This window comes from Scylla paramamosain, chromosome 45 (assembly GCF_035594125.1).
Source record: "Scylla paramamosain isolate STU-SP2022 chromosome 45, ASM3559412v1, whole genome shotgun sequence".
Lineage (NCBI taxonomy): Eukaryota > Metazoa > Arthropoda > Malacostraca > Decapoda > Portunidae > Scylla > Scylla paramamosain.
The window spans coordinates 10,367,593-10,383,529 of NC_087195.1; the positions used below are offsets into that span (position 1 = coordinate 10,367,593).

Here is a 15,937-nt window from a genome sequence, read left to right on the forward strand (position 1 = left end):
AACGAAATATTTATACAACTCATCAACATTTACTTCCCCTAATTTTCTCATCTCGGCCCCATCCATCCTCTCCACTCCATTTTTTACTCGCCTCGACCTCACCTAGCCCATCTCAGCATGACCTAGCCTCCAGCTCACACATATCTCCCCCTCTCCCTCCTTCGACCCTTCCAGACACCTTCCCTCCTCTCTCCCTACACCCTGACACCTCACCTGACCTCCCTCATCCTGCCTTATCTCTCTCAACTCTGCCCTGGACTTTACCTGCCCCTGCTTCCGCTGGCAGTCAACTCCTTGGAGATACTTTTTTAATCACCCAAAATCTGCTCTCCTAAAGTCAGGTATTTTACTAGTGTTTTTGCTTCTAAAAGTTTCCTCCCATTTCAATTTGTACCTAATTTCACAATGGTCACTGTTACCCAGTTATCCTCCGACCTCTACCTGCGTGGCTGCTTCCTCCCTGTTAGTTAGAATTAAATCTAGAATATTGTTCCTTCTTGTGGGTTTTTATTAAAAAAAAAAAAAAAAATATCCTGAACTACCTTAAGAAATTCCTCTTTTCCTGTTACCCACCATCAGGCTCCAATCAATATTCCTGAAATTAAAATCTCCTACCACACATACCTGACTGTATCTGCCTGCTCTATTTATTTCCTGCCGTAGTGATGCGTTAATTTCCTATGTATTGTTCGGTGATCTGTACACTAATCCCAGTACTACTGACTGATCCTTCCTTAATTTCTAACCATATCGACTCTGTTTTGCTATCAGTTTTAATTCTACTGTTAATACAACACTGTAATGTGTCCCTAACGTATATCACGAAGCCTCCTCTACTGTTTTCCGTCTTTATAAAGTGGTGTATAACCATCTTTCGTAATCTCTGGATTAAGTATTTTTTTTCCTGACATATCTAACCAAGTTTCTGTCAAAGCAATGGCATCAAGGTTCTCTACACACGCCATTTCTCTAAGCAAGTGTATTTTATTCAAAATACTTCAACAGTTCGTGTAGTAAGTACCTGCGCTATTTGTCGCTTTCGCTCAGCTAATTACCTTTCTAGATTGATCTAATTTGCCCTTTATTTCGTCCTCGTAAGTCTTTCCTCGCTCCTGACTAACTGGAGTGTGGTTACCTCCCGCTCGAGTGTTCCGATCAAAACCCGAACACCCTGGCGTGGTAAATGCACTCCATCTCTGGCGTACAAGGTGTCCCTACCATAGAAGAGGGGTCCCAGTTGTCACACACACACACACATAAGTTGATGCTAGTATTAAAATGATAAAAGTAACAATAAACTGGAAAAAAAGGCTTATCTGATAAAAAAAAAAAAAAAAATGGTGATAATTCTAGAGAAGCTGTCGGTGTCAGAGAAAGGGAAGGCGAAGACATGGGGTGGCGGTTCCCTCCGTGCAGTGTCGTCCCATGCTCTGGCAACTCACAGCAGTTTAACGGTACCACTTAAGGCGTTTTTACCGGCGCATCAGAATATCAAACACTGTTTGATGTTTCGGCTGGGCTTTTGGTAAACACGACTACTGTGCTACCAGACGACTCTCGCTCGCACCGTCTCGGAAAAGCTGTCGTACGGATCATCTTGTTTGGTAAAACCAAACAAGAACATCAAACACTGTTTGATAGCGTTTGATATTCTGATGCGGTGGTAAAAACGTCTTTATATGACGACAGAATCACTCGTGCAAAGGAATCATTTAATAATAATGTTTTTTCATTATTGTCAGTGACTGCAATGTTAATGCATCAAAGCAGCGTAAATTTAACATATTTTTTTTGCAAATCTCCAGAGAACCCTTAGTATACAAATAGTTAAAATTAGTATTGGTCGACAATAATTACCTTTCCATGAAGTCACAAGCTACTGCTGCTGCTACTGCTACAGCACCCATATCTGCCTCTGGCTGCATCTCTGCCACGCTTGCAACTGCCAATAGAGGCATCATAGGTCCTGATAGAAGAGACTGGTTTTCCTCATCTTCCAGATAAGTATCAGAGTCGGTGCTGCTGTCCATTATCTCGTCCCTTGACTCACTTCTCGTAGCCTGGCTTTGTTGATACTCAAACTTCCCACCACGGCTGCTGTCTGTGTTATGATCCGTACGACAGCTTTTCCGAGACGGTGCGAGCGAGTCGTCTGGTAGCACAGTAGTCGTGTTTACCAAAAGCACAGCCGAAACATCAAACAGTGTTTGATATTCTGATGCGCTGGTAAAAACGCCTAATACTGCACTATGTGTCATGTGATCGGAAGCGCAAACGCAAGGCAAAGCAAATTTGAAAGTGAGGTACCTTGTGGTCCAGTCAGCCAAGGCTTGTACTTCCCGCCCGTCACACCATGTTTCAAACCCCGGGCACGACCGTGACCATTATTTTTAATAGCTTAATTTCTCGGTGTTTCACATTGGAAAACGTAATTGTTCATCCAGTCATTAAATTGGTAGCAGCGTTCTCCATTATGAAACAATGAAAAATTAAACTATTATAAGTAAGGGAGGTGGACATGACCAGGGTGCTTAATTCCATGTTCTGGAAGAGTATAAACGAAGGGGAAATTGGGACCAGTCAGAATGAGCGGGGCTGAACGATGACTTCAAAGATAGTATTTACATTACGAATTTGTTAAGTTTTTATAGTAAAGTTTATGAGGTGGCAAATAATGGGGATTGTCATGATATCCTGGATTTTATTAAGGCGTTCGACAAGGTATGCCATCAGAGGCTCTTGATAAAGGTTAGAGCGTATGGGATAGATAGAAAGGCTGGATAAGATCATGTTTAGGTGACAGAGAATCATAATTAATGACCCTAGATCAGAGTAGGCTGCCACAGAGTGCAGTTTTAGGTCCATTATTATTTTCTTTATATTAATAATCTAGAGAGAGGGATTAGAACATAAGAATATAAGAAATAAGGGAAGCTGCAAGAAGCCATCAGGCTTACACATGGCAATCCCTGTATGAAATATCTATCTTCTCTTATATCTAATCTTCTCTTAAAGCTCCTTAATGTCTTACCACTAATAACTTGATTACTGAGTCCGTTACATTCATCCACCACTCTATTTGAGAACCAATTTCTTCCTATCTCTTTTTTAAACCTAAATTTTTCAAGCTTGAAACCGTTATTTCTTGTTCTGTTCTGGTTATTGATCCTAAGAATTTTGTTTACGTCCCCCTTGTACCGCTTAAAGACTTCAATCAAGTCCCCTCTTAACATATGTCTCTTTAAAGAATGTAAATTTAACAGTTTTAATCTCGCCTCGTAAGGAATACTCTTCATCCCCTGTAACCTTTTAATCATTCTTCTTTGTACTGATTCTAATAGACCTATATCCTTCCTGTAATGTGAGGAACAGAACTGCAGAGCGTAGTCTAGGTGACGTCCTACCAGCGCCAAATATAACTTAATATTACTTTGGGCCTTCAGCATTTAACACTCCTAAAAAATTAATCCTAATACCCTATTTGCCCTGTTTCTGGCCTCTATGCATTGCTTTCTTAGACGGAGTTCAGAGCTAAATCTTTTTCGTATCCTGAACCTACCAGAGTTTCTTTGGTTATTGTGTACCTACTGTGTGAGTTTCCTCTACCTAAGCTAAGTACTTTGCATTTATTGATATTAAACTGCATGTGTCATCCGTCCGTCCATTCGTTCAACTTATCTAAATCTGCCTGCAACGCGATGGCATCCGATTCTGACCTAATTAATCTACCTATCTTCGTTTCATCCGCAAATTTACTAACATCACTACTAATTCCACTATCTAAGTCATTGACAACAGTGGCCCTAATACCGATCCCTGTCGCACCCCACTAATTACATGACCCCACTCGAATTTACAGCTGTTTATTGTAATTCTATCGGCTGTCGCTTAGCCATGACCTTATCCGGCCAAACACCTTCCCATCTATCCCGTGTGCCTTAACCTTTCTCAGGAGCCTCTGATGGGGTACCCTGTCAAATGCTTTACCAAAGTCCAGATATAGGATGTCAAAACTATCACCATTATCCGCTGCCTCGTACAATTTTACTGTAAAAACTTAACAGGCTCGTCAGGCAAGACTCCCCCTTCGTGAAGCCATGCTGTGACTGATTCATCAAGTTATGTTTGTCTACAGACTTCCTAATGTTCTTTGCTATTATTGACTCCATAATTTTACCTACAACAGAAGTGAAGCTGACAGGTCTATAATTAGACGTTAAAGTTTTATCTCCTTTCTTAAAGATTGGTACTACATTAGCCTGCCTCCACGTTACTGATACCTCACCTGACTCATATGATTTCTAAAGACAGAATCTAATGGCTCATTAATAATCTTTTTGTATTCCTTAAGTATTCTGGGATATATTTCATCTGGTCCTGGTGCCTTGAAGTTTTTAGCCTATCTGTCTCCTGTTCCACTATCTCCTTAGTTATGGTAATATCTGTTAGCTTCTCATTCTCATCTGCTCTAAACATCTCTTCACTGTTCGGTATATCCTGCATGTTTTCCTGGGTGAAAACAGTTAAAAAGTATTCATTCAGAATTTTACTAAGCTCCTCCCCAGAACTAACAAGCTCCCCATCAGCTGCCATTAATGGAGCTATTGTTTCCTTATTTGTCGTCCTATATACCTGATAAAATCCCTTGTGGTCCGTCTTCGCCTGGCTACCTTTAATTCATAACTGGTTTTAGCTTTCCCCGTTAACCTCCTGACTGTTCTAACTAATTAATTATATTTTGGTCTTAAAACCTCTTCCCTTGCCTTTAATCTTTTATATATACGTCCTACTTAGTGTTTTAACTTAACAGTCATCCATTTAGGATAATTTTTTTGTGATCTTATTGCTCTAAACGGGATGTTTGCCAACTATCCTATATGCAATTTATCTACGAAATATTTATACAACTCTTCTACATTTACTTTACCTAATCCTCTCATCTCGGTCCCTTCCATCCTTTCCACTCCCTCATCTATTCGCCTTGATCTCACCTCTCCCATCTCACCATGACGTGACTCTCCAGCATACTCACACATATCTCACCCTCTCCCTTCGACCCTTCCAGACACTTCTTCTCTCCTCTCTCCCTACACCCTCACACCTCGCCTCACCTCCCTCATCCTGCCTTATCTCTCTCATTTCCGTCCTGGACCTAATCTCACCCTGCGTCCGTTGCCAGTCAACTCCTTGGAGGTACCTTTTTAATCACTCAAAATCTGCTCTCCTAAAGTCAGGTATTTTACTAGTGTTTTTCCTTCTAAAAGTGACTGCTTCCTCCCTGTTTGTTAGAATTAAATCTAGAATATTGTTCCTTCTTGTGTGTTTTACGACTACCTGTTAAAAAAAAAAATATATATAATGTCCTGAACTACCTTAAGAAATTCCTCTTTTCCTGTTACCCACCATCAGGCTCCAATCAATATTCCTGAAATTAAAATCTCGTACCACACATACCTGACTGTACCTGCCTGCTCTATTTATTTCCTGCCGTAGTGATGCGTTAATTTCCTATGTATTGTTCGGTGATCTGTACACTAATCCCAGTATTACTGACTGTGATCCTTCCTTAATATCTACCCATATCGACTCTGTTTTGCTATCAGTTTTAATTCTACTGTTAATACAACACTGTAATGTGTCCCTAACGTATATCACGACGCCTCCTCTCCTGTTTTCCGTCTTTATAGACATATCTAACCAAGTTTTTGTTAAAACAATGATATCAAGGTTCTCTACACACGCCATTCATGTAAGCAAGTCTGTTTTTATTGAAAATAGTTCTACGATTCGTGTAGTAAACACGTTTAAGCTATTCCTCGCCTTCGCTGAGCTAGTTACCTTTCTAAATTGATCTAATTTGATCCTTCATTTCATCCTCCCAAGTCCTTCCTCGATCCTAACTAACGAAAAAAAGCGCTGGAGTGCAGTTACCTCCCGCTCAAATGTTCCGGCCAAAACCGGAACACCGTGGCGTGATAAATGCACTCCACCGCGGGCGTACAAGGTGTCCCTACCATAGGAGAGGTCCCAGTTGTCGATGAACGTTGTAATTATTGTAAATTGACAACTCGGGCACCGCCGACATAAGCCACGCCCACTCTTGTGATTAGTCGCCGTGCAACTGTCAAATGGGGATGGCATATGCTGAAGACAAGACAATTTTTTTTCTTTACATCTACAATCTCAGGCAGTGATATATATATATATATATATATATATATATATATATATATATATATATATATATATATATATATATATATATATATATATATATATATATATATATATATATATATATATATATATATATATATATATATATATATATATATATATATATATATATATATATATATATATATATATATATATTGTCCTATCCACTCCTACGCTGATGATACCACCCTGCACTTTTCCATGTCTTTTCATAGACGTCCAACCCTTCAGGAGGTAAACATATCACGCAGAGAAGCCACAGAAAGCTTGACTTCTGATCTTTCTAAAATTTCTGATTGGGGCAGAGCAAACTTGGTATTGTTCAATGCCTCAAAAACTCAATTCCTCCATCTATCAACTCGACACAACCTTCCAGACAACTATCCCCTCTTCTTCAATGACACTCAATTGTCCCCCTCTTCTACACTGAACATCCTTGATCTGTCCTTTACTTATAATCTGAACTGGAAAATTCCCATCTCATCTCTAGCTAAAACAGCTTCTATGAAGTTAGTCGTTCTGAGACGTCTCCGCCAGTTTTTCTCACCCCCCCAGCTGCTAACTCTGTACAAGGGCCTTATCCGTCCATGTACGAGTATGGAGTATGCTTCACATGTCTTGGGGGATTCCACTCATACTGCTCTTCTAGACAGGGTGGAATCAAAAGCTTTTCGTCTCATCAACTCCTCTCCTCTAACTGACTGTCTTCAGCCTCTCTCTCACCGCCGCAATGTTGCATATCTAGCTGTCTTCTACCGCTATTTTCATGCTAACCGCTCTTCTGATCTTGCTAACTGCATGCCTCCCCCCCTTCCGCGGCCTCGCTGTACAAGACTTCTTTCTCTCACCCCTATTCTGTCCACCTCTCTAACGCAAGAGTTAACCAGTATTCTCAATCATTCATCCCTTTCTCTGGTAAACTCTGGAACTCCCTGCCTGCTTCCGTATTTCCACCTTCCTATGACTTGAATTCCTTCAAGAGGGAGGTTTCAAGACACTTATTCATCAATTTTTTACTACTGCTTTGACCCTTTTATGGCACTGGCATTTCAGTGGGCATATTTTTTTTATTGGATTTTTGTTGCCCTTGGCCAGTGTCCTTCCAACATAAAAAAAAAGTAAATATATATATATATATATATATATATATATATATATATATATATATATATATATATATATATATATATATATATATATATATATATATATATATATATATATATATATATATATTCCACACACATTACAGCTAAACTATAAATACATTTTGATGTAGGTTTTGTTGTAATCGTATTCCTTTAGGATATTTACTTATGTATTTATTTTCTGTAAGAAAATAAGTTTGAGAAAGAAAAGAGCATCATTAGATGATTTGTAAAATGCCGTTGAGAAAACTTTTCAAATGTCAAATGTTTTGCTGATAGCCTACTCCGCGCACCGATGACACACACACACACACACACACACACACACACACACACACACACACACACACACACACTATTGTTATTATTGTTGTTGTCGTCATGTTCATACAAGGTGGAAGGGAACCAACATGGCTGAGGAGGTTCAGCTACGTGGTTTGTTATCAATTACTACAAACGTATGGCCAACCAGTCTGTCTATGCAGATGTTCTGCCGTGACCCCAACCAAGACATGTCTGACTGCTTGGCGCTTGTCATGTGCTGGCTGGGTGCAGCGCCACTAGCTGCAGCCCTTTCCAACCCCACCACATACTGCCACTGCCAGACGGACTAAATAACTATTGTTCTATATGTAATGACTTATTAAGTTTCGTTAGTACGAAGCATTCTTTGTACCTGCTCGATTATAGTATCGTTCTTTCGAATCTGTAATGGTGGTTAGTGAACAGCCTGGCGGCAAACAAAGAGCGGCTCTCGGCCTTGCAACAGTAAACCTGGCAACTGCTACACCGTCTCTTCATCCCCTTGCCTTCTTCTTGGTTCCCGTCACAACATTGGCGACGAGGATGTTTGGTTAACGCTACTAATCACTACCATGTCTGTGTACGGAGGTCTTGAGAAGTTCCAAAAAAGACTGGGGAAAGTATATTGCAGTTCTGAAGAATTATTTTGGAGCCAGTGGAATAACCGACGGTGAGAAGAATAGGCAAATCTTCCTCGCATCCGTAGGTCTAGAGACTTACGACCTCATCTGCACGCTGGTGTCACCGCTGGAGCCAGAGGTAAAGTCTTTTGAAGAAATAGTGAAGATAGTTCAGGATCATGTGAAGCCACCATCAAGCAAGATTGTGTCCAGATCAAGTTTTATACTCTGTGCCGGGGGGGTGGAAGAGTCTGTTTCATCCTTTGTTGTGAGATTACGGCAAGCAGCTCAAGATTGTAAGTTCCCAAACTTGAACGAACATTTGAGAGACCGATTTATTGTGGCAATTGGAGATGACAAATTCCAAACAAGGTTGCTCTCTGTCTGATGATGTGACATTCGCCAACGCCCTGCAAGAAGCTCTGGCGATGGCATCTGCTCAATCAAATTCAGAGAACATCAAAGCGGCGGCTGCAGCTTCGAACGCTAGTGTAAGTGGTGCCTCGGGTATTTGCGAGGTGCGGTATGTGCGTTCAAGCCGCGAAGAGTGCATGCCACGGCTGTTACATGCACTTACCGCCGTTTCTGCAAGTTTAATTAAGGATGCAGTGTGTCCCGCTTGCAGCCGAAAAGGACATATTAGCAGGATGTGTCGGACCTCGGTTCACCAGGAACTCTCGAGGAACTCGTCGCCAGCGAGGAAAAACAACCAGAAGAGGAAAACCACCCGTTTTACTCCTCCGATAAAACAAGACACGGTTTCTTCTGAAGATAGTGATGTGGAGTGTTACATTATTAACAGTATGGATGCGCTGAAGGGTTCTGCTATTGAAATACCTGTTCAAGTGCAATGTAGAAACCTCACGATGCAAGTAGATAATGGTGCTGCCAATTCACTTGTTTCGAAATCCACATATGAAAACCTGTTTAGTGACATTCCACACGAACTCTTTAGAAACAGATTGTCTACATATACGTTGTTGTGAAACAAGTTGTGAAAGTTCATGGATGTGCTGAAGTGGCTGGGGTGCTCAGTACAGTGATCAGCACGTAAACGACTTATCGCTTGTTGTTGTGGAGCGGGACGACCCATCGCTGCTGGGCCGTAATTGGCTGTCACGCATTCATTTGGACTGGTCAAATATATGCAGTGTGATGCAAGACAACGTGGAAGACATCCTGGTAAAATACCCTGAAATGTTTAGATGCAGCCTCGGAGAGTACAGGGGACCATCAGTGAAATTTTTCATCGATGTTGATGCTAAACCTTTATTCTCCAAAGCAAGACCTGTGCCATACGCAATCAAAAGGAAAGTACAAGAGGCCATTGTTGGGGATTCCAAATGTGTAATAAACCACAAATCGTAACAGGTGTTTATTGCTTGAAGTGTTTCGACCTGCAAACATGGGCTAATCAATACACATCCACATATCATAGTACACCCAGTTCAATCCCTCACAATGGTACCAAGAAAATAACACTTCATGTAGAGATTCTGACATCCGTTACAATCATATCTCAAATATAAAAATAAAGCAACAATCAGTATACAAAATCCAACTAAACTTCACTTGTATATCACTCATAATACTCAATAAATTCCCATAATGTACTCACTTCAGTGGCCCACACTGACGCTCTTCGAATCCTCGTAGCACACCTGACATGTCACCACCCCAACTATCATCCAGTCCAGGGCGTCCTCACAACTCTGTCTGGCAACAATGTATCCCTTGTACATTACCCTATCTTACTAATACATCCTCTATTTGTAACCTTCACCAAATTATACTAATCACAGCACATGGCGGGTAAATAAACACAACTAACCTGTAGCACGGAGGACCAACCAACACACCAACCGACATGAAGTCCAGGGCGTCCCTACATTCTCCGTCTGGCAAACAATAATATCACTTGTATTACCTTAGCTACTAAACACATCCTTTGCTTGTAACCTTCACCACAGTATACTAATTCACAGCACAAGGTATATAAATAAACACAACTAACCTGTAGCACAGAGGACCACCCAACACAACAACCCACAGTACATTGGTGGGCCGGCTTAGACAACCCGCCAGGCCGACCATGTTCACAGGTAGTGGGTGAAACAAAACACCACAAAGAAGCGTACCAAACTTCTCCCATTCCAACAGAACACAACTTACATTTTCTTTAACACAGATAACAAAAATATATTGTATAAATAAATAATAGATGGTTAACATATCATTTTAATGATACAGCCATCGAGAAGAATGTGCAGCGTGGCATATGGCAGCCGGTTGATTATTCTGACTGGGCAGCACCCCTAGTTCCCATTGTGAAGAGTGATAGTTCATTAAGGCTATGCGAGGACTACAAAATCACTATAAAACAAGTACGCAGAGTGGATCCCCACCCGCTTCCCATGATTGAAGATATATTTGTAGAGCTTCGAGGAGGTAAGAAATTTTCCAAAATTGACTTGCATTCTGCTTATTCTCAGATTCCTGTTCATGAAAAAATACCTGCCTGTGAACACTCATTTGGGCCTCTCATTTGGGACTCTTAAGGGTTAAATGTTTACCGTTTGGTGTCAGTGTCGCTGTTGGGATTTTTCAGCGTATCATCAGCAATGTATTGAGAGGTCTGGATGGTGTTAGTGTTTACCTTGATGATATTTTGATAACTGGCAAGAATGACGAGGAACACCTTCACAACCTCGAGCAAGTACTGATGCGTCTCAAGCTTGCAGGGCTACAAGCAAAGAAAAAGAAGTGTTCATTTCTGCAAGCTTCTGTGGAATACTTGGGTCATCGCATTGATGTTGAAGGACTTCATCCCACGAACGAAAAGGTCCGGGCTGTGAAGGATGCCCCTAATCCATTAAACAAGACGGAGCTAAGGTCATTTCTTGGTCTCATTAATTATTATGCAAAATTCCTGCCTGACTTATCTAACATTCTCTCTCCACTGTATCAACTGACTAAGAAGAATGTTGCATGGAGATGGGAAAAAGCCATGCGTGTAGCTTTCCAGCGAGCCGTCTGGTTGATCAGCACTTACAAGTGCTGATTCACTACAACCCTGAGCATCCCTTGTTGCTTGAGTGTGACGCCAGTCCTCGTGGCCTGGGGGTTGTGCTCTTGCATAAATTCCCGGACGGAACCAAAAGACCTGTAGAGTTTTCTTCCCGCATCCTTACTAAGACTGAGAGAAACTCGTGTTATCAGTCCCCGTGGCCTGGGGGTTGTGCTCTTGCATAAATTCCCGGACGGAACCGAAAGACCTGTAGCGTTTTCTTCCCGCATCCTTACTGAGGCTGAGAGAAACTCGTGTTATTTGATACACTTGTTTCACTTGTAAGTATATGGATAAATGTGAATGGTGTAGTAAGACATGCTTATCCTTTCCTTGGACTTGTATAAGTCCATCTTAAGATGATTGCATTCCAAGGATGTGATGTATAGTGGATACTTCACCGATCAACAAAATAAGTTTATTTATTATGCATATATACTTCAACAAATAATTATACAATTTCTAGAATTTGCATTTTTATTTATCGCGGTTATTATTATTATTATTATTATTATTATTATTATTATTATTATTATTATTATTATTATTATTATTGTTATTATTATTATTTATTTAACACACACACACACACACACACACACACACACACACACACAGAGAGAGAGAGAGAGAGAGAGAGAGAGAGAGAGAGAGAGAGAGAGAGAGAGAGAGAGAGAGAGAGAGAGAGAGAGAAATTTGATTGATTTGATTGATTTGATTGATTTGATTAATTTACTACACAAATAGCGTCAGACACCTTAAGATAGAGAAACTTATTTACAGTTGTCAGCTAAAGCAAATGGTACATTCACCCATTCGCGCACCCCACCCACCAAACAACATTCACACAAAAGCAACCGATGCCACGCAGGGCACAGGGCATCAGGAAAAGCTACCAAATCTAGGGTAACGTACAAGAACCTCATCGAGAAAATCGGGCACCAGAATATGGCGACAGACAGCATTCAGCGGCAGACCTTGGGGCAGGAGGTGCTGAACCGTAGGGCTCGCTAGGCAGTAGTGCTCGATGGTGTTAGCAAGTGGTGCGCGGCACAGGCGACACTCTGTGAAGTGAGGCTCTCCCTGTACCCCGGCAATCTGCCACGGCGGATGGTAGCCCAGCCGCAGACGCGCTGAGACCATGTTGTGCCGCCGAACCATAAGACCCCGACAACGGTATTTATACTTGTGGCGGCAGACGGACTCATAGTGATTGATGGTGATACTGTGGGGCCTCTCAGTATCCCTGCGACGCCACATAGGTAGGAGAGCGGCGGAGCGGACCCTGGAGAGATGGCATGGCAGGGAGAGAGGACGACCATCACCTCGCGGAGGTAGGCGGCAGGCATCCTTCGCTAGGGGGTCAGCTGTAGCATTGTAGCGTAAACCAACATGAGATGGTACCCATATAAACTTAACACACACATTACGAGCAGTCATTGATGCTAAAAAGGAAAGAATCTGGTGGGTGGGACGGGTAGCAGAAAGGGACTGAAGGGCCGGCTTTGAGTCACAAATAACAACTGCATTTACTCCCCTTTGACATGCGAGGCTAACAGCATCCAGGATAGCATAGAGCTGACACAACGTTGAGCTGGAGTGGTCTCCGAGGCGACGGCCGATCCAGCCAAGTGGTTCCAAGTCAGGTGAGAACACCTCACCACCAGCCGCTCCATCCGATTGGAGAGACCCGTCAGTGTAAAGGCGATGAGGAGCTGTGATGGAGGACGTCACTGTCGCCACGTGTTCCAAGGCCAGTTGCAGCTGGAGAAGAGACGGATTCAACTTGGTTGTAGGGGTAAAGTTCACCTCAGGCGCTGGTACAATCCACGGGGGTGGGCCTGGAGGTACAGCAGCGGCAGGAACTTCCAAATTAAGGCTCCTAAGCAGAGAGGAAACAGACACAATAAGTCGGCGACCAGTGAGCAGAATAGGAAGGACTGGTGGAGTGTGGCCAGGAGAGGTCCTGATCAGCTGCGTGCAGTGTGGCGAGAGAAGTGGAAAGTGAAGACACTTCACTGTGAGGCAAGTAACATTTGAATATATTCTATCAACTAAGGGCGGGAGCCTCAATTCACGCTGCATGTTTACAATCCTGGTGGTCACATAGTACCAAGAATAATTCTCATCGCTGTAGTCTGAAAAATTTCCAGAGGCTCTAAAGCAGCCCGAGGAAGTTGAATCAAGGCAGAGGAGAGAGATAATCAACGACAGAGCGAATGAAAGTGACATAGATATTCCTGGCCACAGGAATGGAGATGCCGGAGGAGTTGTTGATGAGCCACTGAAGAGGGCGAAGTCGTCGCTGGAGACGATCCAATAGGTCACTAACGATGGGATGGGGTTGGCGCCGTGGAGGGAGGAATGCTGAGATCTTGACTGGAGCTCCGAGGTAACGGTACTGAGAGCATAGGGGGATGACGCTGCCATCAATGGTGAAGTCTGGGAGTGCAACAGGAGGGCGGCAAGAGAAGATTCTGTTTTTTTCTGGATAAACAATAAGACCACAATTAGAGGAAGCCAAAGAGAAAGAAGCAAGAAATAACTGAAGATGTCTCGGTGACGTAGAGTGGACACACAAATCATCAGCGTAGCAAGTAACTGTAACCTCAGGAGCGTCAGGCAGAGACGTAAGTAGACGATGCATCAGAACATTAAATAGGAATGGATTCAGTACCCCCCCTTGAGGCGTACCAAGAAGAAAACTTCACGAAGAACTGTAGGCCCCACTGAAAAACACACGGGAGGTCCTGTTGCTAAGATAGCCCCGAATCCACCGCAATTAACTGTCCTTAACCCCGAAGTCAACAAGCTGATCCAGTATGATCTCCCTATTGGCAACATCAAACGCGCTCTTGAGGTCGATGAAAGCCACGACACTGTCACGGGAGAGGCGAGAATATAAATCAACAAGGCAGTGGTATGTGCTGCGCTGGGGAAGAAAGCCAAAGAGACGTGGAGAGAGGCGGTCTTGAAGCCGGTACATCAGACGGTTCAGTAAGATTCTCTCCAGCACCTTACAGACACAAGAAGGGAAATGGGCCTGAACTTCGCGTTACCTGGCTTCGGAATGGGTATGATGGTGCTGGTAGTCCAGGCCCGCGGCACACAACCGTCACGAAGACACATATTATAAAGGCAAAGGAGAGGGTTGCCAGGAACTTGTTGCAGCAGACGTAGCACAGCATAGGTGATACCGTCGTCACCAGGGGATGAGGCTTTGCCCCTGGAGAGAGCACGCCGCAACTCACTCTCGCTGATCGGCACAGAATCCTCGTCCTCCTCTTGTAACAAGGCAGACACCAGACGAAGCCGACGGGCAAGAGCGCCGAAAGAGAGAGCATCTTGTATATAGACAGGAAAGCTGGCTGGTGTGGACTGCTCCTACCACGCATCGACAATCTGTTGGGCGTATTCGGCGGGTGTGTGATGGCGGGCAGTGGAGGGCTTCTTCCTTACCACTTGGTGGACAAGATGCCACATAGAAGCCACTCTGGTCTGATGATTAATACTATCCGTGAACCGTTGTCTTCCGCTTACCACGTCATTTTCTAGGAGGAAATCGACACCTGACACAGGCAGGTTCCCCGCCAGTACCACAACAGTGGCGAACTTCTCTACTGCGCCAATCCCACGGCACAGCACATCATCATCGCAGGCAACTCGCCTCCCAGTAACATTCCGACACAAAGGCTGCTGAGCCGCCGTATCACGCAATACAGTCGAGGGATATTGAACCGCAGCAGTCACAATTGTACAAGAATGGCCTGCACCAGTCTAAACCAGATCACACGGTGGCTGGTGAGTTATCAACAGCTGACGAGTGAGGCAGGTAATCCTGCCTTTCCCTTCAGTTTACCAAACGCATCCTGCTTTAGGTAATTTGGGGAAAATTTTCCCTATTGCCCTAAGGATTCATCTAAAGGATTTGGTAATCTGGTACAAAGTTTTAATTTTCAAACTAACAGGTTCTTTCTCTCTAACTTCATCTTAGGTTTCCTTTCTGACAATTCTACTGGTAATGTGGTAGATGGTTACTGTCCTTCAGTGTATCAAATGCGGTCTTCCTTAGGGTTCTGTCCTGCCACCCACTCTTGCTATCTTGTTTTTCAATGATCCTATCAATTTCTACGCTGTTAGTATCACTCTTAACTTTTCTATATATTTTCTTATACGTCCACCTTCTCCAGGATTTAAACAATTCAAGCAGGGAAACCACAGATACCCAAACGTCCGGTTTCCTGATAGGGGGAGAGCAAACTTACGAGTTGTTCGTTGCCTCAAAACCTGATCCCTCCATTTATCAGTTCAAAACAATCTTCCTGAGAACGATTCCCTCTTCTTCAATGACGCTCAATTGTCCCGCTCTTCTACACTAAACATCCTCGGCTAGTCTTTTACTAATAATTTGACCTGAAAAGCTCACATTTCATGTATATCTAAAAGAAGTCTGTTATTCTGAGCAGTCTTCGTCAGTTTATTCCCCCCCACCCTAAGCTACTAACTTTGTACAGGAGCCTTCTCTACTCATGTATGGAGTTCGCGTTTTTCTTATACTGCTCTATTGAAGAGGGTAAAAT

General features: G+C 42.9%; 1 long non-coding RNA gene across 1 annotated transcript in view; it reads right to left on the bottom strand.

Annotated features, from left to right (window-relative positions):
* The window catches only part of LOC135094379 (uncharacterized), a 21,187-nt gene extending 10,673 nt beyond the window's left edge, over positions 1-10,514 (bottom strand). The window contains exons 1-2 of the long non-coding RNA XR_010263773.1: positions 10,122-10,514; positions 9,909-10,006 (exon numbers count right to left, since the gene is read on the bottom strand). This is a non-coding gene — a long non-coding RNA (uncharacterized LOC135094379). The remainder of the gene's footprint in view (positions 1-9,908; positions 10,007-10,121) is intronic.
* Between the last annotated feature and the right edge of the window lie 5,423 nt (positions 10,515-15,937).